Below are 23,556 nucleotides of genomic sequence, written 5' to 3' on the forward strand. Positions count from 1 at the left end.
GCAAACATGGTTATTCATATATGATATTTTTTTACATTAAGCACTTTTAGTAGAACCTGACATGCTCATGCAAATGGTAATAATTTAATTTTTACATCACCCTTTTTGATGTAGAATTGCTGTGATATTTCTGTTAGAAATATTTCAGGTTGCACCAAAAGTGGTCAATGTAAAATAGTATCATATATGAATAACCATGTTTGCATAACATGCTATGATTTTTTTCCTTGCTTGAAAAAACATGTAGTACGGCACTGATGACATCACGTACGTTGTACTTGATGACCACTGTTCTTCAAAATTCAATAACTCCTTGAAGCAAATGGATTGTCTCCCTTCAAAGAGCCATATATCCAATCCCTACTATACATCATCCATCCATCTATTATCTTTACCCGCTTATTCCATTTTGGGTCACGGGGGTCGCTGGTGCCCATGTCCAGCAATCACTGTGCGAGGGGCAGGGTACATCCTGGATGGGTCGCAAGTCCATCACAGGGCCACATAGAGACAAACGAGACAAACAACATTTCACTCTCTCATTCACACCTAGGGACAATTTAGAGTTACCAATCAGTCTAACATGCATGTTTTTGGACTGTGCGAGGAAACCGGAGCACCCGGAGAAAACCCACGCATGCACGGAGAGAACATGCAAACTCCACCCAGAAAGGCCCCCGGACCGGGGTTTGAACCAGGGACCTGCTCGCTGAGAGGCAGCAGCTCTACCAGTTGCGTCACCGTGCTGCCTACTATACATCAGTAAACCCCTAAATGCTGATAAAATGCTGGCTTTCAAATACAAAAACTTTCAATAAGTTCTACGGGCATTAGCTTTATTTTCATTAATTTATTCAACCTTTATTTAAACAGATAAGTCACATTGAGCCTCAAAGACTCATTTACAAGTGAGACCTGTTTGGACAGACAATAAAAAGTGGTGAAAAATGACACATAGGGTTTGGAGACAAAAAAAAATAAATCCTAACACGCTTTTAACCTCTGTTTGAAGGTCCACAGTTTGATAATGAAGAAAAAAATCTTGCACACTAGCACATAATGATGCCGACATTACGCATACTGTATTTAATAAGTCACGATAAGTTGTAGAATAGTCAGATATATGTTAAAAGATGTGTTAGAAGTAAGTTAAATGGTAAATGGACTTTACTTATATATTGACTTTCTATCTGATCCAGATACACAAAGCGCTTTACACTACAATCTGTGCCCTCATTTACCCATTCTACTAGATCTCTACAAAGCTGACCAAATCCTTCTAAAGAGACTAATCAGAGCTTTATCACATCCATACACTGATGGGACACATCAGAGGCAATGAGGGGTTCAGTGTTTTGCCCAGGGACACTTCGGCATGTGACTGCTAGTGGATTCGAACCCCCAACTCTTGCATTGGAGGACGACTGCTCTAACCACTCAGCCACAACCGCCCAAGTTGTTCATACGCAGTGGTGGGATGTAACTAAGTACAAATACTTTGTTACTGTACTTAAGTATATTTTTCGTGTATCTGTACTTTACTTAAGTAGAGTTAAATGTGGGTACTTTCTACTTTTACTTCACTACATTTTACATCAAATATCTGTACTTTCTACTACATTACATTTCTATAATGCGTTGCATTACAAGTTACATTCATGTTGCGGCTTTTTGTTTTGTTTGTTACTTTGAAAGTAAAGTGTTGAGAGGGGAGCTGGTCCATTGAATCACTTCAAAGTGGGCAGGTAATTTTAGGCCCGCCTTCAAGAAGAGCTGGGCCAATGACATATATTCTAGTATATATGTCACTGAGCTGGGTGCACCCGCAGCACCACTACACCCAAAATGTATTCCACCGCAAGAGAGACAGCCAGAAGATATGATCCACCCATGGCTTTATTGAAATACTGCTCAGTACAACATGACAGCTTCTCTCTCCCAAAAGAGCCAGATTGGACTAAAAAATCTTTGAAAACCAACTTCTTCTGAACTTGAACAAGAAATTCTTGCTGCAATAATAAAATGTGTCAGTTCATGATGTTAGGAGACAACATGTCTCCAAATGTCTTGACACTCAGGTCCAAGTTTTAAAAATGGTGTCAGGAAGTTAAAATATTGTTCAATATTGACCCATTACAAGGTTGAATAGACAGTATTTTAACTAGAGTTGATGACAAACTGGAGTTGAAATATCAGTTGAAATGATCAGAGTCTATTCCTTTGTCAGTTGTGTCTAATGCTCCTTTTGTTCAGACAAACAACTTTTACTTAAATGTGTTTACTGCAGTTAAAATGACACATTGGTTTTGCTTTGTGGTAAATAAAAACTTTCAAAGGTATAATCATTCCTCGTTCTTATTTTGATTAATGGCATTTAACTCTGCATGTCATCCCTGTAATTCTGACGCACAGAATCCTAAGTCCAAGTGTGAACTGTGTCACAGAGTAAACACAGTAAAAACATGTATTATCTGCAGCATTGTTCATTAAAATGGCTCAACACTATTAATGTATTACAGAAAATATACAAATGGTAGGCATACTTAAAGATATGTAGACCATTTCATTATGTAATACATTCAGCAAGTACTTTTACTTTTAATACTTTAAGTATTTTAAAAGCAAGTACTTATTTACTTTTACTTAAGTAAAAATGTTAATGTGGTACTTCTACTTTTACTAGAGTACATATTTGTTTGTTTATTTGTACTTTTACTTAAGTACATTGTTTGAGTACTTTCTCCACCACTGCTCATACGTTCTAAATAAGTACACTTCACAATCATCCAGCTGGTTTCTGACATATGTGAACTTAAAAGCACCTTACATGTAACATGTATGAACTTATACTAAACTTACCTGTTGCATACCTGGAACTTATATCTAACTCAGGAGTAACATGTTGATATTTGCAGAAAAAATTGGTCATGAATAAAATTAGTGGCTGGCATCAACATAATAAACCTTATGCCATCGTATAAACTGGTAGCTTATTCAAAATGTACACCAAACATAGGACTAAAACCAGCATTTTCTTTTTTCATAAGCTGATGCTGTGTCACTGGGTGACAGCCACCCTTCTCACAATCCACTCCAACATGTTCTGCTTAAATTTGGCACAGATTACACCAATGCTGACCATAAGCTCTGCATGTCAAAAAATGCTGACATAAGCTTGTATTGTAGGAGTTGTGGTTTTGTCCCTGGTGCCGTGTTTATGTCTGAGTTCCCCTGATCCTCTGTTTCTCTTTACAGGGTTTGTCTCTTTAATATCTAGCTCCATTTTGTGTCGTGTTTATGCCTTGCATCTTCTGTCTCTTTCTTTGGCATCTGTGATTACTCACAAGTGCCTTCACTTTAATTGGTGTTTCCTGTATATAAGTCTGTGTCTCTGGGCTAGTCCTTGTCCTGGAATTATCTTCTGTCCACTGTTGATGACTATATGTTTCGTGAGTACATCTTGACCCTTCTGTTTGTTTTGCTGCCCTGTCAGCTCTTTGTTTTGTTAATAGAATCTTTATTTTATATATTCATACTGAGTCCTTGCCTGCCTGCACCATTGGGTTCACCAGCACCAGCCGTTTGTGACTTGTATAAGTTCTGTATATGTCATGGTCAGTGGCCCCTACTGACCCCCCATCAGCCCCTGTCTCACACTCACTCCCTCATTTCCTTCTATTGTTTAAGCTCCTCATGCCACAGTTTCTCTTCCCCTGCTATGTAATGCCTATCACCCATCTCAAGCTCAAGCCTACTTCTTCCATGCCAGGCCACACCTCCCTTGTTTCTCACAGCAATCAGCCCTGATTCCATTCACCTGCTCTACACCCTTTTTATAAGCTCCATTCTCACTCTCCACCAGTGCCGAATTATTACACCACTCATGGTCCCTGATAGTGAAGCCTTTAATCATAGTATCTTGTTCCATAGCTTTGTATCCTTGTCTTGAACCCTCGCCTGTTTTTTGACTCCTTGCCTTGCCCCTTTCTGGATTTGTCTGTATATCTGACCACGGTAACGACTCTTGCTCTCCCTTGACTACTCTTCTGGATCACAACTCGGCCCTGTTCTCGCTTTTCTGCTTCAATGTGTTGACTACTTTACCCCCGCTATGACCATCGGACCACGCCTCTGGATTTCACCTGCCACGTACAGACTAAGAAGGTTAGTGACTTTTACTATAATCACAGTATCTCCTAGTTCTCACCAGTCACAAACCTCTGTCTTTTAAGAATAGACTCCAGCCTTGGACCCTGACTCCAGCAACCAGCAGCTTAATTAATAAAAACTGTTCTTGTTTTAGCACTCCTGTGTCTGGCTTATTAAGAATCCAAAAATCTGTTCTTGACAGTATGAGACAAGTCTTAGATAAGTTAATCATAGATTATAAATTCAGTCAACTCGTTACCAGTGCAATTTGTATTTGCCCAAAAGGGTCCCAGGTTGTTGTGTTTTTAATTTATGTTTTTATTCCATCTTCAGCATATGCCAGCGTGTTGGACAAAAATTACATACTAGGGTAAGTCAACATAAGTTCTGTAAAATCTTACAATGGGACAGGGCCTTAAGATCAAAAACTTAAAGAACTGTCACGTTATTAGATCAAGAGTCCTGAATGTCCAAAACAAACAAGGAATTATTAAGCAAGTAACAAACTCACAGATCCAGATAAATGGTGAGCCAGTAAGAGTAAGGTCTGATAAAATGAAAATGAAAGATAATATATTGTACAAGTACTGAGCAGGTAAAAACGGAATAAGAACTTGATGAGATGTAGGTGTGGTGAGCTAAACCAGAGGAACTGAATGAAGAAAAATGGCCAGGGACACAGTGTCAAACCCAGTAACACAAAAAGCCTTATTTTTACAATAACTTGATAGAAACCAGTATATTAAATAAAATATTAAAAACATAATAAAACAAGCTGTAACTATGCCCGTTTGCAGCTTATTTCTCCAAGTAAATTATAGTCATTATCTCCCTCAGCAAACATACACCACCCAGGTGTTTCTTGGCTGTCTTTGTTTTGTTCTGTTCTCCCCATATCTTGATTCATTTCATCAGACAATCTTTTATCTTGGGTTTTAATTAATGAGCCTCACTTCCTTCCTGCCATCGCAACACAATTTGATTTAGTTAAATCATTATTATTTTCATCTGCACTAACCAGCTTATGTCCAGATTCTTGCAAGTTTTGCCCCCCTCTACACACTGCTGCACAGGCTACAGAGATTATATCTTTCATGTACTGTTTCTTACATACAGACTGATATTTTAGGCTACTGCACAAAAAGAGAAGTCTGAAGATTCACCCTTTCATTTGATTTGATTTTATCCTTAATATTCTGGCTGTTAATAGTGCAATAACATAACCCTTGGTATTTCCATCCAAAGTTTATTTTTTTATGTCTACCTTCTTAATGAGAATCATGGTTACCTTTCCTGCGGTAAAGCCAGAGTTGGTCTTACTGTCTATTCAGTAATGATATAGTTTGTTTGCTTTAAGATACAAAGAAAGGTAGCCTTTAAAAGACAAACAATTGTGATGCCAGGTTCCCTACCTCAATCTGATCTCTTTTGTAGCTGCTTTTGAAAATAAACTCAGACATTAGCTGATTTTTCAGGTGTATAATCACATAAAAGAAGGATAACGGAAGTAACCAATAAATAAGATACTTCATTCAGCATTTAATGTCATTTATTTAAAATGAATGTGCACATTATTCAATATTCCACAATAATAAATATACCGGAATTAGCACAGTAGCTACATTTCATTTGTTGTCTTGAGCAGAAAATAAAAATAAAAAGCAGACAAAAATAAAATAGCATCTGTGTGAATTAAAAAGAATAGCTCCAGTGAGAAGTTTTCATGGTATATAAATAAAACAACTTTCTGAATTCTATCAGAACTAGAAGCATAATAACAGCAGCAATACAAATGGAAAAGCACAAGTTGTTAGTTTGGGTCAGACGTGCAAACATCCACTAAATTGTGGACATAAAAATGGGGTTGTTTTACTTGATTTCAGCAAACAGCTGTAAAATTATAACTATGTTATTGAGTAAAGGCTCAAATCTGCAATATTTCACACATTCTGTGTATCAATGTACCTTTTCTCTGAGTGTCTTGAACTGTGAATAGAACAAAAAGTTTTCTAACAGATCTCATTCAGCGAGTTGCTCATATGTGGATAGCAGTGTAGAGCGATATGGGGCTGGATATATACTGTTAATTATCAGTTATGAGTTAAGCTCATAAGATATGCATGTATTATGCAAATAACCTCGTTGCTTGGGCATCACCTCTCTCTTGGAGAGGAAAAATCAGTCTCTGTTTACCCCAAATCAATGAAAACTGAAACGTTATTTTCTCGTGTTTAAAGGGCATCAAATCAATTAATACACACAGATATGCCAAAATAATCACAAGTTCAGTTGATTTTTATGTATTTTATTATAAAAAATAATCTGTGATATATATATGATGAAAATTATGCATAACAAAAGTTAACTGAATAACAAATAGCTTTGCATCAAAGGTCTAATTGATTATTCAAATCAATGAAACTTAAAAGGCAGGCTTAGGACTGGTTTCTGTTTGTGAAGTAGTTAAAAATTGTGTCTAAGGTGAGCTAAGTTTGTCTGATAAGTTATGATGTAGGTTCACCAGAAAGGCATTGAAAAGTCTCTCTCCTACCAGTATGAGATGGTCAGAGCAATGTTCCGACAGCTGCTTAAAATGGTACCAACCTCAGATATTCCGGTTACTAAGAGGCTGAAGTCTCCTCAAAGGTCACCTGTCATCGGTTAGAGGGACGAAGGCCCAGATGGTAGTCAGCTGGGATTTACCACTCTGCGGTGTGCTGGTTGCCTGGTAGACAGCTCTTGGGTTAATGTCTGGTTCTGGTTTTTCATTTACCCATTATTTATCCATGTAGTCTCATTGAGCCACGAGAACTCATTTTCAAGAGAGACCTGTTTATGGAGCAGATGGGGGTTAAGGGCCTTGCTCATGGGCCCAAGGTGGGGTGAGGGTGTTGGCAGGTGTGGGTGCTTCACCTACCCCACCCACAGTTTTGATTTTTGGGCTTGAACCGGCGGTCTTCCGATCACAGGCCCACCTTCTCTAACCTCTGCGCCACCACTCCCCCACTCCCTGGTTAAGCTGGGTTTCTTCTTTCTCCAGTTCTCTGTGCAGAAGTGTGTCTCTCTGGAGTTTTCTCTCAAAAACTCCAGTGTTGTGTGTAGACTTCGGAGTCTCTTCAAAGCATGTGTTTTCTCCCAACGTTTTCTTGGATAAAGTCCTAGTGAAGTGTGTAGAAGATGATGAAGGTCCACCTCTCGGAAGAGGTGGTCGTAACTCTTGGCTTTGTTATTTTTATAAAAATCTAAAGTCCCTTTTCTCTGCCTTAAAAGTTTTCCTTTTAAAAGAGAAAATAAGACAAATGTATTATCTTAAAGAAAGATTAATTAAAACACACATTTTCATGAATAAACATTCAGGTATGACATATTTTGAATCAAACTTAAAACATACAATGCTTTACCAAAGGTGTCGCTGTCCATCTCCTGAAAAGGAATGTCAATAAACAAAAGGGTTCTTATGGTGTTATCTTTATGGGAACGAGTCTGTGAGGAATACTCCTTTTTGATAAAGGAAGATATCAACGTAGCGAGTTCAGATGTTTCAAAAACTCTGAGGTCAGTTGAACCAAAACTCTCATTAAAACGATCTGTCCGTTTCATGGGAAATTAGTTCATATTGACAGTGAGGTTAACACAGTGACAGTTGTTTTTATTACATTAACATTAGTGTCAACTTAGAACTTTATGAGCTGAGCTGAATATTTGTAAAACAATGTCTGCTCATTCCAAAGGGAATAGATGAATCTTAGCTTTCGACACTGTGGATCATAACATCTTGTGTCATGAGCTCTCCAAAATTGGTTTCTCAGAACACACCATTGGTTGGTTCTCTAACTATCTCTCTGACCAGAGGCAATGTGTTCAACATAATGGTACTTCCTCCAGTTATTTAACAGTCAACAATGGTGTACCACAAGGCTCAGTCTTAAGACCCACCCTCTTTAAAATCTACATACGTAACGTAGGTAAAAACATCCCTAATGCATCCATACATTTCTATGCTGATGACACAGTTTTTTATTGTCGAGCTAAAACAGTTGAAAAGGCTTTCCAGCTTTTGAAATCTGCATTTGACATAATCCAGACAGATTTGTTCTGCCTCAAACTTGTCCTAAATGCCGACAAAACCAAAGGGATGCTTTTTTCAAATAGGAAGTTGATCCTAGCAGTTCTTCCTCTGATTTCATCCTCAAATGGTGTCCTGATTGAGTTTGTTGATTCCTATAAATATTTGGGTATCTTGGTCGATTCGCATCTCTTAAGCTCCATGTGGAAAACTTGGTAAAGAAACTGAAAGTTAAACTGGGTTTCTTTTTCAGAAACAGATCCTGTCTAACTCTGAATGCTAGGAAATGCCTTGTATCTGTGATCTTCCTTCCCTCCGTTGATTCTGGTGACATTATGTACATGAACGCTCCTACAAGCACCCTGCAGATGTTGGATGCTGTCTATCTTGGTGCACTAAGATTCATAACTGACTGTGATTATCGTACCCACCACTGCACCTTGTATTCACTGATTAACTGGACATGATTAACTTCACGCAGACTCTCTCACTGGTACATTTTCATCTTTAAATCACTTCTTGGTCTGCTGCCTTCATACATCTCCTCCTACATGTCTCTGCATGAGTGCAGCTACAGCGTGCGCTCTCAGGACATTATTACCTGCAGTGTTCCCTCAGTGAGGAATGAACTAGGCAAAAGGGCCTTCTCCTACTCCGCTCCTGTTTCCTGGAATATCTTACAAAAAGATCTGAAGCTCTCGACCTTGACCTCTCTAAGTGGCTTTAAGAATCTGTTGGACTCCTGGCAGGGACCAATGCAGACATGTTTCTGTTTTTAGTTTTCTACAATCGCCTTAGAATCTAGCTGTTTTTTGTTCCTTTTTTTTAAGCCATCCTATTTGTAAAATAAATAAATAAAATTGTATGACTTTTTATAACTGTTTATCCATTGTTGTCATCATTCTTTGTTGAAATCAGGTCTCTCTTGTAAATGAGTCCTCAAGGCTCAATGGGATTTACCTGTCTAAATAAAGGTTGAAAGAAAAATAAATCTTATTTTTACAGTTTCAAACACAAAACACAGGAATTATGTTTGTTTGAGATGAGGTGAACTCTTTTTGTTTGTTTGAGCTGAGGTGTTCTTTTTCTGAGGTGGTGTTCCCCTACAGCAGCAAGGCACAGAAAGGTCTTGTCCCCAAAACCCAGACCTTCATTCAAAAGAAATTTCAACCAATGCAAACATGAAATTCAGCTTCAGGGGAAACTAATATGAAATTCTTAACAGGTTCTACTTTCTGCTTCAAACGTTTATAGATAGATTTTACAATACACTATTTAAATTACAGTACATGACCACAAAAAGGCAACAAGGTGGCGCAGTTGGTAGAGCTGCCGCCTCTCAGCGAGCAGGGCATCGGTTCAAATCCTGGTCTGTGGGCCTTTCTGGATGGAATTTGCATGTTATCTCGTGCAAGCGTGTGTTTTCTCTGAGTACTCCGGTTTCCTCCTACAGACCAAAAACATGCAAGTTAGTTTAATTGGTAACTCTAAGTTGTCCCTTAGTATGACTGAGACAGTGAATGGTTGTTTGTCTCTATGTGTCCTTGTGATGGACTAGAGACCTGTCCAGGGTGTCTCCCACCTCTTGATCAGTGATGGCTGTATATGGGCACCAGTGACCCCGCAACCCGAAAAGGAACACATGGGTAAAGATAATGAATGGACCACAAAATAATTTAAAAAAATCCAGTTTCTCTGAACACTTAAATAATGGTAATTGATAAATAGACTGTGCTTATATAGCCCCTTTCTATCTAAACAACACTCAAAGTGCTTTACAGCACAATCTGTGCCCTCATTTACCTCCACACACAATTATATAGCACACTACTAAATATCCATAAAGCTCAAAACAAACAAATCATTCTATAGAGACTAATCAGAGCTTTTTCACATTCATACACCGATGGGACACACATCAGAGGCAACGAGGGGTTTAGTGTCTTGCCCAGGGACACTTCAACATGTGACTGCATAGTGGTGGAATCAAACTCCCAACTCTCCCACTGGAGGATGACTGCTCTAACAACTCAGCTATAGCTTCTCTCATAAATAATAATATAATATAATATAATATAATATAATATAATATAATATAATATAATATAATATAATATAATATAATATAATATAATATAATATAATATAAGAAGAATATATCCCTTATCAGTTTTGTCAAGATTGATCATATGAGACCTTCATTCCAAAAAGTTTGGGGGAAAACGTAAATTTGTTTAGTAAATGGACTGTACTTACATAGCGCCTTTCTATCTGATCAAGATACTTAAAGTGCTTTACACTACAATCTGTGCCTCATTTACCCATTCATACAGCACTCTACTAGATCTCTACAAAGCTAATTGAACAAATCATTCTAAAGAGCCGAATCAAAACTTTATCACATTCATACACTTAAGGGACACACATCGGAGCAATGAGGGGTTCAATGTCTTGCCCAGGGACATTTCGACATGTGACTGCTGGTGGATGTGAACCCCCACCTTTTGCATTGTAGGATGACTGCTATAACTACTCAGCCACATCTGCCCTTAGTAAGTAAATTATATAGCATCTTTTATGGTTAACAACTGCAAAGTACTTTAAAAAGTACAATGCATAAACTTAAAGACAAAAACTAACAACAGGTGTCATTAAAAATCTTGTCTAAATAAAATTGTCTCTCGTCTTTTAAAAATGACTAATCGCTGTCAGTATAACATAAAAACATGATTACTTCATATCACCACCAGAAAGGCAGCTGAGACGAGCTGGTCTGGGAAGCTCAGACCTCACCTCCTTCTTCAGGTGTGCAGTGGAGAGCATCCTGTGCTCAAGCATCAATGTGTGGCATGGAGGCTGCACAGTTGCAGAAAGAAAAGCTTTGCAGAGAGTGGTGAAGGCTGCACAGAAGTCTGTTGGAGTCAGTCTCCTCACCATCACAGACATCTACACCTCTAGATGCAGGAAGAGGGCCACCTGCATCATGAAGGACCCCACTCACCCAGCACACACACTTTTTGCCCCACTCCCCTCAGGAAGGAGGTTAAGGAGCATTAAGTGTAGAACCACTAGACTGAGGAACAGCTTATACCCTGAGGCTGTTAGACTCATGAATATCTAATCAGGATAATCACTGTGAAAAAAAATTCACTGTAATTCCACTTTAATTGTTGATATGTGTGGCTGATTTTTCATGCTGCCGATTTATTTAATTTGTACTCATCTTCTTACACACTCATGTTCGTGCTGCTGTTCAGCATATTGTTTTAATTCTATTAGTGCTTAGCATATTTTTAGTTTAGCATATTTCTTAGTTCATATTTTAGATCTTATAACTGTTTTTCTTTACCATTTATACTTGTGTTGGATGTAACTGGGACCCTGTGTACACAATTTTGTTCCACCACATGTACCACATGTGGTGCGTAGGACAAATAAAGAAACTTTGACTTGGACTTTGACTTCCATTACTCTAGATTATAAATCCAGTCTGATGAGCTGCTAATCATTATTAGAAGATCTGAGGGGCCCAAGTTGAAGTATAATGTTTGTAATGTTTCACAAATACTCAGGAGTTTGACCAAGCAGAGCTCTGAAAAGTAACACCAGGATTTTAAAACGAGGTAACCAGTAAGGAGACACTAAAACTTATATCAGTTCTTTTATTTATTCCAGTCAAGTCCTGCAGCAGCTTTTTGAACCAGTTGATTATTATTAAAGGACTTTTTTGTGTTGTTGAAACAGATAAAAGGGTCATTACAATAATCTAAACTGTAGAAAATCAAACTGTCTCTGCCTTCAGTTCAAGTTTTGTTGAATGTTTAAAGCAGCAGCATTAGACAGCTGCCATTTTTATCCAAAAAAATAAGAATATTTAAGACTAAATACCTAAATTAAAAAAAAAAATTACTTTTGTATTATTTGGCTTCATTAAACTGAATGTAAAGGATTTTTTTTTACATGAAAGTCAAGGACTGAAGGACTCAAGTCAAAGACTGAACTAGGCAAAAGGGCCTTCTCCTACTCCGCTCCTGTTTCCTGGAATATCTTACAAAAAGATTTGAAGCTCTCGACCTTGACCTCTCTAAGTGGCTTTAAGAATCTGTTGGACACCTGGCAGGGTCCATTGCTGACATGTTCCTGTTTTTAGTTTTCTACATTTGTCTTGGAATCTAGCTGTTTTTTGTTTTGTTACCTTTTCCTTTTAGCCATCCTATTCGTTAAAAAACAAAACAAAAAAAAAAACAACAAAAAAACTGTAGTATGCTTTTTTATAACTGTTTATTGTTGTTGCTGTTGTCCATTGTTGTCATCTTTCTTTGTTGAAATAAGGTCTCTCTTGTAAATGAGTCCTCGAGGCTCAATGGGATTTACCTGTATAAATAAAGGTTGATTGAAGTAAGAAGTTTATTACAACTTGAACAAGAAACTCTCCTTCAAAAGATAACTTTTAGGCTGTTTTGTCTGTACATAGGTTTAGTTTCAAATCAGACAAGCAGCCACATATAGAAGAATGTTATTTTGGCAAATACTTCAAATCCAAGTCTCTCACACAAAGGAATGGGAACATTTCCTTCCGCTTTAAGCCCTCTTTTCTTTTCTCCTCTTTGATAGCACAGCAGCTCTATATTTACTGGAAATCTTGCCAAGCAGTGAGGTCAGATTCAAGATGACATCAAGCAGCTGATATCTCTCTCTCTCCCTTGATGTCTGCCTACATCTGGCCCTGTGCCTACACACGCCTTCTCTTCACCAAAGACCTCTCAATGTTATTCACTGTTCTGAATCGACAGCCTTTAGATTGCTTTCCATGTTTGATTGATGATGGGGTGAAACAAGTGTGCTCTATCCACTCTTCTGGCGAGCTCTATCTCTTGTGTAAGGCACTCCATAATGTATTCAGGTTGCTCTACACACCCTGCACTGGTCCTTACGACGCTGATGTAAACTGAGATCTGTCCTCGTTGGATACTTGTGTTTTAACATTTGCTAACCTTTTTTTCTTTTGTAGAAATGTCTTATGTTCCAGTTTGAGAATAAAATTAATGAGCTAGCAGTTCAGTCAACACCATGTTACTGTTACTGACCTGCTGGCGAGCCACCAACTCATCTATTAGTTTCTTTGCTATTAGACAACATCTATTGGTTGTAATTTCATTAATGGAAGCTGCAAGATTGTGTGCATATACAGTAGCAGCAATGCTTGTAAAAACAGTTGCTTGTACAAGTAATTAATTATTCCCTGTCAAGATGATCTACACTGTAAAGAAATGCTGCTTTAAATTAGGGTCCTAGGGGACACTCATTAATCTTTCTAACACACTGCTTTGTGTCTTAGGCCATGTTTATTTATATTTCTTTGGTTATACAAGTCATTCCCAAGCATTATATCCTCATGTTTTTTAGTTTGGTTTGAAGAAACAATTTCCAGGACAGTGTTTTCTAGCTACTGAAAGAATCAGAATCAGCTTTATTGTCATTGCACAGAGCACAGCAAAATTAGTACAGCCCATCAGAAGGACCACAAACACACAGACTTTTGTAGATGGGGTGACTGAGGTGGCAGCCTCTGAGACGCGCTCCTTTTTGTTAGATTAGAAAAAGGGGAACATGAGGGAAGAGGAGGAAAAAAATCAATCTGGCACTGTGTCACTGCAGGACACAATGTGGGGCTGCACAAAAAAAACAGCACATAAAAAAACAACATACTACAGCTGCATAAGCATATATATGGATATATACATACATATATATAAGACATATGCATGTGGAGTGGGTGGGAGGGTGGGGGTCCCAGCACAGGCCGCAAAGTGAGCGACACAGCCAGCTTTGTGGTGCTTTTGCATCTTCTAAGTAACTGCATGGGGGTGGGTGGGTGGGGGGGGAGGTGGATGAGAGAGGCCAGCAAAGGCATGAATTTCAAGGGGAGTAGTCCGTGAGCACTGTTCAGAGCCCCCCACACCCAGCCATAGTCCTGATAAGAGATGGTGTTTATCAGACAGCTCGTCTGAGCTCTTACACAGGTCCATGTCTTTGGGAGCGGGTAGGGGAAGGTGGAGTGCAGAGCATCTTGTTTCCATAACATCCAGGATCATTTGAGATAGTCAGTCTTCCAAAGCCAGCGCGGGGGTGCCAGATTCATATATAAACATTTGTTTTGGGTCAGGGCGAATTATACTAATGCCTTTACAGTCTCGCTAGTACATCTCATGGTGACTCAAAACAGCCAAATGGTGATTACATATGCCAAGTCGAGCTTACAACTTCTCCAAGTTCTATTCCCTCCCGCTAGCGAGAGTCGTCCACACAGTGTCTGAGTCTGAGTCTTGACTGCACAGCACATTCCTTCCATGCCAGGTAGCTTAACAATGGCCAGAACAGCTGATAACATTTTCCAAATTTGTTGATAAGCCATGTAACTACCAACTCCCAAAAAGTAGAAATCCTGTTAACATAATCCAATTTTGTATCTTCAAAAATGTAATGCTAGTGTTCCGTCGAGGCAAGAGGGATCTCCTTCGCCCTGTCTTCTTGTTGAGAACATTTGATAAGTTGCATTGAGAGACCATCTGACCAGATCCATAGTTTACAATTCAGACAATATGCAGAAAGAGGCTATGAAAAAGTTCACAAGACAAAGAACAAAGCATGGACGGAGCAGGGCGGAGAAGCATTTGCTTTCGCTAAGGGCAAGCAAGAGAGAGACAAAAAGCATGTATCTATGTAAAATACTCCAATGACTGCTTCCTCACAGAATGCATGATGCTTTTCATGTGTGGAGAGGATGTACATAAACACAGAAACATAAGAAAACCAGAAGAAACATCAGACTAATCAAACTAACACGTAAAGCAAAGTATAATTCAGTCTAAAAAAGTTCAATCTGGTCCTCTGGACATTCAAAGAAAAACAACAAAAAACAAAACAAAGCAAAAAAATATAGAAACGTTTCGTCTCTCATCCAAGAGACTTCCTCAGTCCAGAGGACCAGATTGAACTTTTTTGGATTTTTCTACCTGGATTATTGAGCATGCATCAGGATATAATTCAGTCTCTTTTCTCACATAATTTCTGTTGCTGTCATTCAGCGTTTTATTCTCTCCACGAGAAGCTGATCGTTGACAGGCCAGCATCGAGCCAAAGGACAGGAAGCAAGGCCCCCTGGCTCTGACAGCACCAGAGCAGATCACATCAAACAATTGTTTTTACTCAATGTAAAACATCTTTTTATTCAGTTGAAATCTCATCTAAAGACCAAAAACACAGCTTCTGTAGATTCAGTCACTTTATTTATTATGAGCATTGATTCAAGATCGATAACATATTTTATTACTTTGGAGCATGTTTAATAAAATTCTAATGGATTTGCTGCTTCTTCTTTCTTCAGCTGCTCCCTTCTTCAGGGGTGGCCCCAGCAAACTAAGTCGCACAAAGACTTGGCAATTATTTTTACACCAGATGCCCTTCATGATGCAACCATAGACCACCGAGCTACCACAGCCCTCTGTGTGAAGCAGAGAGCTGCCATCTAAGGCTATCTATTTAATTTAATAAAGGCTGTTCAGATTTCCAACGTTTTTCACCAAAATTTAACAACCTCTGCATTTTTCTGCTTTTATCATAAAGTTTACATTGAAAGTTATGCACCAGTGTTGTCAGTCTAACATGCCAACATTAAGGTCCAACTCACAGCTGCCCATACAAAATGACAATAGGGTCGTCTGCCTGGTTTAGGAAACTGATAAAGTGGGACAGGTGACAGACCTGCTCATTCTACAACACGTTGAGAGGTTCTAATGGAGTTTGTGTTAAAGTAGTTAAGAACACATCTTATGGTACTTTAAACTTGCCAAAAATCAAATGGAAACGATTGAGAAAACCATTCCTTTTAAAAAGTCTTTAGTAGATCTAAAATGCAGCTACCAAAGTTTTAATGAGAGTTGGTAGGAGAACATATTGCTCCAGTTTTAACTTCTCTCCACTGGCTCCTTGTCAGTCAGAATGAATTCAAAATCTTTCTTCTAACCTACAAAGTTCTCAACAACCTAGCTCCATCTTATATTACAGATCTTATTTTTCCATATTTTCCTAACAGAGCACTTCAGTCTCAGACTGCAGGTTATCTACTGGTCCCTAGAGTTTCCAAAAGCAGAATGGGAGGAAGATCTTTCAGTTATCAGGCTCCTCTCTTGTGGAACCAACTTCCAGTTTCTGTCCATGAGGCTGACACATTGCCAAGTTTTAAGACTGGATTTAAGACTTTCCTTTTTGATAAATCCTATAATTAGGGTTGGTTTGTTACACTGTCGTGGGCTTAGACTACTAGAGGGAAAAACTGATGAATTGTTATAATTGAAGAGTTTGCATTTTAATTTATTTCTCTCTTAATATGTGATTCTCGTTCTGCCATTGTGTATCTGTTCCTCCTACCTGTTCCTCTCAAACCCAGTCAGTCGAAGCAGATTACCGCTTGTCCTGAGCCTGGTTCTGCTAAAGGTTTCTTCCTCATGAGGGAGTTTTTCCTTTCCACTATTGCCTTCATGCTTGCTCAGAACGACAGTCTGCGACAAAGTTAAGACTCAAAGCAGTCTGCTACTCAGATAAATAATGTTTTTGTTATTCATTCAACCTTTATTTATGCAGGTTAGTCTCCTTGAGTCACAAGGACTTTTTTAAAAAAGAGACCTGTTTTAAACAAAGAACACAGATGAGGTACAGACAGCAATAAACAATCATATAAAAACATATAAAATGAAACATAAATAAAAAAATATATAAAAATGAAAAAAAAACACATTAGAGTATAAAATTATGTAAAATACTAAAAACAGGAACATGTCTGCAATGATTTTTGCCATGAACTTTACAGATGTTTAAAATCCCTTAGAGAGGTCAAAGTCGACAAATTCAGATCTTTTTGCAAGGGACAGAATAACTAGGAGAAGGCCCTTTTGCCAAGTTTGATCCGCATTCTGCACTGAAGGTACACTGCAAGTAACGATGTCCTGAGAGCGCACGCTGTAACTGCACTGACGACGTGAGATGTAGGAGGAGATGTATGAAGGCAGCAGACCAAGAAATGATTTAAAGATGAAAATGTACCAGTGAGAGAGTCTACATGAAGTTAATGATGTCCAGTTAACCAGTGAATACAGGGTGTAGTGGCGTGTACTGTAGTTACAGTTATGAATCTTAGTGCACCATGACAGACAGCATCCCTCATCTGCAGGGTGCTTGTAGGAGCGTCATGTAAATAATATCACTGCAGTCAATGGAGGGAAGGAAAGTAGCAGTTACAAGGTGTTTCCTAGTGTTCAGAATTAGACAGGATCTATTTCTGAAGAAAAAAAACTGTTCTATTTTGTATAGGCTTTGCCCTTTAAGAGCTTTCGCTGATGGGTTTTATCACATTATGCGAAGCATCACACTGAAAAGTTTAGTCCACGCCCACCTGCTGTGTGGGTCCCACCCGGTCCATATAAGTTACGTTAAGAGAGGGTAATCGACTCCCAATTTTCTTCAGCAAGTTAATAACACTGACCTTCTACAACATGTCCAGCTCCAACACCATCTGCATGTGTCCATCTTGCAAGACCGGTTACTTGCTCAGCTTTGACCGGCACGACACCTGCGAGGGATGCCTGGATCCCTGCCACGCCGCCCGCGCTTCCTCCTGCCACCTCTGTGACGACCTTCCACAGGAGGAAAGGCAGAGGAGAACAGCCTTGTTTAAGGCTAACGTCGAGGACTGCCTGTCCATGGCGGGAGACTGTTCGCTGGACGACGTGATCGACTTCTTCGGCGCCGGCTCTCAGAGCGAATCGGATGGTTCCTCTGGGACTGGCGATGTCAGCAGCAGCCCCGAAGCTTGCTCCCTCCCGGAGAGTGCAGTGTTGGAACGAGGGGGGCCGAGTGGATGCTCGATCCCTCCGGGCTTTCCCGCCTCAACAGCCACATCGCTCCCTGCTGTCGGCGCACTCCTATCGGAATTGCCCAACATTATCCGGGAAGCTGCTGACATGAAGGGAATTTCCCTTATGCCCCCCCGCCCAGATCGGATGATCTCACAGGAAGGTTTGGCTCCACACCGGCTCGCCATCCTGATCCCATCTGACCTAAGTTTCCAACGGTGACGTCGTATTGGAACGAGGCTGCGGCCGGCCCTGGTAAGCTGAGAGCGCCCATCTCCACCTTCGCTCCCATCACCAGAGTGGAGGGGTTCACCGAGTGAAGCTTTCCCTCGGTACCCCCACTCCCCCCCCCCCCCCCCCCCCCCCCCCCCCCCCCCCCCCCCCGCGCCCCCGGCGCCCCCCCCCCCCGAGCCAAGCCTTTCGGAAGCTTTTGGAGCGAAGCTGTCCAGGTTGGAGCAGTGTCCCGTCCCTCCTGGGAAACATGACCAGACGGTGACCACGCTCTCCAATCGAACTCATCAATGTGCGTTTCAGGCAGCCGCAGCTAACAACAATGCGGCGCTGTTAGCATACAGCGTGTCCAAGAGGCTGGAGGCCGCATATCTGCCGGAGGAGTCCAAAAGCTCCCTCTTCAAAGCAGCTGACGCCATCCTCAACATGTGTGCCTCTTCTGTGGTCTGCCTATCCAGAATTGCAGCATGGATGACGATGATTCAGCGATCCACCTGGCTTTGTCACTCCCCCTTGCTGCCAGAGAAACTGCACAGAGACCTGATGGAGGGCCCCATCACGGCGGACATGCTGTTCAGGAGCAGTTTCAAGGCCATGTTGGAGAACTCCAAACAGTCAGAGGAGGTGTCGGAGACCATGCGCCACCTCATCAAGCCGCGCGGCTCATCCCACCCCCCGGCCCGCTAGAGAGATCGTTGTGAGCAGAGGCAGAAGCAATGACGTTCCACGGCCGTGGCGTCTCGCTCAGCCCCACCACCAGCCCCGCCCGCCAGAGAAAACCAGCCCTCTTCATCCTAGCAACCAGCAGTTCAGCATTTCCCCAGAGGTCGCCAGCAGGCGGCGCCCTGGGCCAACTAATCGCAGAGCTCACGGGGTAAAGGTTAAAAAAATGACGGTCTGCGGAGGGTGTGTGTAAAAGTGACACAAAAGTTGAAATAAAACCTTCAATGATCAAAGTGTCTGTTTTTAGCCAGTCTGTAAGCTCAGATGAACTCACAGTGGCTGCGCACACATCTTCCACACAAAACGAGCCGGTGTCCTTAAATAAAGGTTTTTCAAACTCACTGTTGCTCCAAAACGAGACGAAACGCTCACATGACACAACAGTGGTAAGCGAAATAACTCGTTGTCAACTCGAGCTGCACGATCCTCACCCAAGCGGCGTCAAACGCGCACTTGCAAACAGCCTTCACCCAAATGGCATTGCGTTGATAATGGTGCACACACAACTCCCCGGCGTTCACTGGCTCACATTGGCATAAATGTGGGGCCACAGGTTGGGTCCAGTGAAGGACCTTGCTCTCAGCAAGAGCGACACGCGCCTCACCGAAGCAAACGTGTGCCACCGTGGCACGGGCAGCCTTCACTCAAACGGCATGGCGTAGATGAAGTTGCGCTCACCGCTACTCAGCGATCGCCCGCTCATGTCAGCATAGAGGCGAGATCTTAAAGCGAGCCCAGCGCAGGACACCGCTCGCGGCAGGAGCAACACGCGATTCACCGCAGTGGCGTCAAACGTGCGGCCCCGCGGCGTCATCAGTTGTCACACGCTTCTCCTCAACATACACCAGCCCACCTAGACATGAAGGTGGACCCGCGGTCCGAACGCAGCACACAGGTGCGTTCAGAGCCCTTTTGAGAAAGCCTTGCCTTGGATCACGCGGAACGCATTTCTGCGACACATGACGGCGGTCGAGGCGGTGGACTGGATGACATCCATACAAAACATGACGCACCACTTAAACGAGCGTCCACTCCACAAACGTTACGCGAAGTGGCTAAAAACATGCTCGCCAGACAGATGGATGGCCAGGTTGTTAAGCAGGGGTTACACGGTACAATTTGCAACCCGACCCCCTCCGTTTGGAGGAATTTTAGAGACGGTCCTGTCATCACCAGACCAAATCTCATTCCTAAATGCAGAAGTCCAAGAACTTCTGGTAAAAGAGGTGATCTCCAGGGTTCCCAACGGAGAGGAAAACACAGGGTTTTACTCACGTTGCTTCCTGGTTCCCAAACGGACCGGAGGAATGAGACCCATTTTGGATCTGTCAGTTTTCAACAAGGCGATCATGGACAGACCGTTTCACATGTTGACAACCAGACAGCTGTTGGACAACATCCAGAGAAACATCTGGTTTGTTTCCATCGACCTGAAAGACGCCAACTTTCACATACCGATCATCCCAAAACACAGAAAATTCCTGCGTTTCTCCTTTCAAGGGATGAAATATCAGTACAACAGGCTGCCGTTCGGGTATTCCCTCGCACCTCGTACGTTTTCAAAATGTGTGGAGACGGCCCTGCAACTGTTACACAGAGCAGGGATGAGAGTCTGCATGTAGATCCAGTAAAACAAAAGAGATGGATGATCACTGTTCCTCCCTCCATGAGAGCAGACCTCCGACACTGGGAAAAACCCCTGGTTCTGTCGGAGGGAGTCCCCATCAGCAGACCCACGTCACACGTGTCAGTCTTCACAGACGCGTCGCTGTCAGGTTGGGGGGGGTGACATGCCTATCTCAAGCTGTAGGGGCACTGTGGCCCCATCACACATCAGCCCACATAAATGTTTTGGAGTGTTGCATGGTTCTGAACGTGATTCAACACTTTGCTCCTGTGCTGCAGAATCAACACATTTTGATTCACACAGACAACAAAGTTACTGCTGCGTACATAAACCGGCAGGGGGGTGTGCGCTCAGCCCAGATGTTACACAATGCACGAAAACTACTGTGTTGGGCACACCAAAATCTGCTCTCCATCAGAGCAGTGTACATACCCAGTGTTCTGAACAAAGGGGCAGATGTGATGTCCAGGGGCGGTCCACGTCACGGGGACTGGACTCTCCATCCAGATCTGATGGCCCAGACATGGCAGAAATTTGGTAAAGCAGCTGTGGACCTGTTTGCGACACGAGAAAACGCTCAGTGTCGACTATGGTTTTCTCTGAGCCCGCAAGACGAACCACCGCTGGGGGTGGACGTTTGCTCACAGCCCATGGCCCAAAACACTTCTTAACGCGTTTCTTCCACCTCCTCTGATTTTACGGTTGTTGAACCGAGTTCAGGAGGAGGGATTGACAGCTCTCCTGGTGGCCCCCGAGCACATGAACGCACCATGGTTCTCAGTCCTGCAACGCCTGCTATCGAGGCGCCCGTGGAAACTGCCGTGGAGGGAGGATGCTCTCTTCCAGGCAGGAGAAGCGATCAGGAGTTACCCAGAAATAGGCCAGCACCTGTGGGTCTGGCCACTGAGCGGATCTGCTTAGAGAGGATGGGTCTCCCACAGGATGTAGTGCGCACGATCCAGGATTCATGTGCTACATCTACCATAGCACTGTACACATTAAAGTGGACAGCTTTTCAGCGCTGGTGTACAGAGAGAGGTGTAGAGGCCACCTCATGTCCACTAGGCGATATGCTGTCTTTTCTGCAGCAGCTGATGGACAGAAACTTGATGTTCAGCATGATTAAAACGTACACTGCAGCCATCTCTTCCGGCCACAAAGGGTTCGGAGACAGAACAGCTTTTAATCATCCGCTGATGAATCATTTTCTAAAAGGTGTACAAAGACGCAGCCTGTTTCACACCCACTTGTGCCAAAGTGGGATTTAATGCTGGTCCTGCGAGCCCTGATCAAAGCTCCATTTGAGCCTCTGGATCAGGTTCCAATTAAATTCTTGTCTCTTAAAACAGCCCTGCTACTGGCTTTAGCATCCGCTAAGAGGGTGAGTGATTTATCTGCCCTCTCTGTCGCTCCGTCATGTCTCAGAATTCAGGCTGACGGCAGCTCAGCTGATCTAAGACCAAACCCAGCTTTTATGCCTAAAAACATCACGAGCTCTTTTAAATCAAGAGCGATATTGTTGGAGGGGTCCCCCCCCCCCCCACACAAATCAGAAGAAGAAGCGTTTTTCCATCTTCTCTGTCCAGTGCGGGCGTTAACGTGTTACATAGTGCGCACACAGCTGCAATGCGTCAAACTCAACACCTGTTTGTGCATTATAGAGATGCATCTGCAGGTCGCCCGTTATCCATCCAGCGCTTGTCACACTGGCTGTGTGAGGCCTTTTCTGAAGCCTACAGAGCATCAGATTTAGAGCCTCCTGTCAACCTCAGAGCATACTCGACCAGAGGTATCACATCTTCGACTGCTTCGCATAATGGTATGACAATGTAGGACATTTGCTCTGCGGCCGCGTGGTCAACACTCTGCTCATTTATTTGTTTCTATTTACGTGATGTGACAGTTCGTTCCATGACACATTCTGTCCTTAATGCTCTAACAGAATGAATATTATTGTTTTCATGAAACTCCATTTAAGCTCACATCTGACTCCATGCTTTACAGTGTGAGATGTTATCAGTCACAAATTGTGTCTGTTATTTGGTTCTATTGTCACTAATCAGTTCATGACTATTGTTACCAATCAGTTTATTTGATTATAATCAGTTCACTTGTTATTATTAATCTGTTCATACTGTTCAGCCATGAACCATTTGGTTCATGCCCCCCCACTTTTTTCAACATCTTCCCTCCCCGTTGAAAGTTTTCCGGGGTGTTCATGCTTTCAGAACGCATAGTTACACAACATGCGTCTGTGCATGGCACACGTAATTACTCAATGCGTAATTATGCACATGGGGAGCTGAGTGACAAGACGTTTTTTGGGCAAGCTTCTGCTTCATACGGTGTTTGAATGAACCCAGTGAGGCGAGGACCACATCTGCTTCGCCCTTAACCCATCAGCGAAAGCTCTTAAAGGGCGAAGCCTATACGAAATAGAACATTGGTTACGTACTGTAACCCCAGAGTATAGGCGTAGCCCTTTAAGCGTTGGGCCTCACTGGCTCCTAAATGGCTGAAGAAAAAAGCTATTTGGGAGCCGATTACCCGCTCTTAACATAACTTATACGGACCAGGTGGGGCCCACACAGCAGGTGGGCGTGGACTAAACTTTTCCGTGTGATGCTTTGCATAACGGGATAAAACCTATCAGCGAAAGCTCTTAAAGGGCTACGCCTATACTCAGAATCTGGGGTTACAGTACGTAACCAACATTTTATTTTCATTTTCTTTATCAAGTTTTCGATATGAGACTTAAAAGAGAGATGCGGATCGACCAAAATTCCCAAGTATTTGTAAGAATCAACAAACTCAATTGAAACACCATTCAAATATAAAATAGAATGAAG

This window comes from Nematolebias whitei, chromosome 8 (assembly GCF_014905685.2).
Source record: "Nematolebias whitei isolate Nwh7 chromosome 8, NemWhi1, whole genome shotgun sequence".
Taxonomy (NCBI): domain Eukaryota; kingdom Metazoa; phylum Chordata; class Actinopteri; order Cyprinodontiformes; family Rivulidae; genus Nematolebias; species Nematolebias whitei.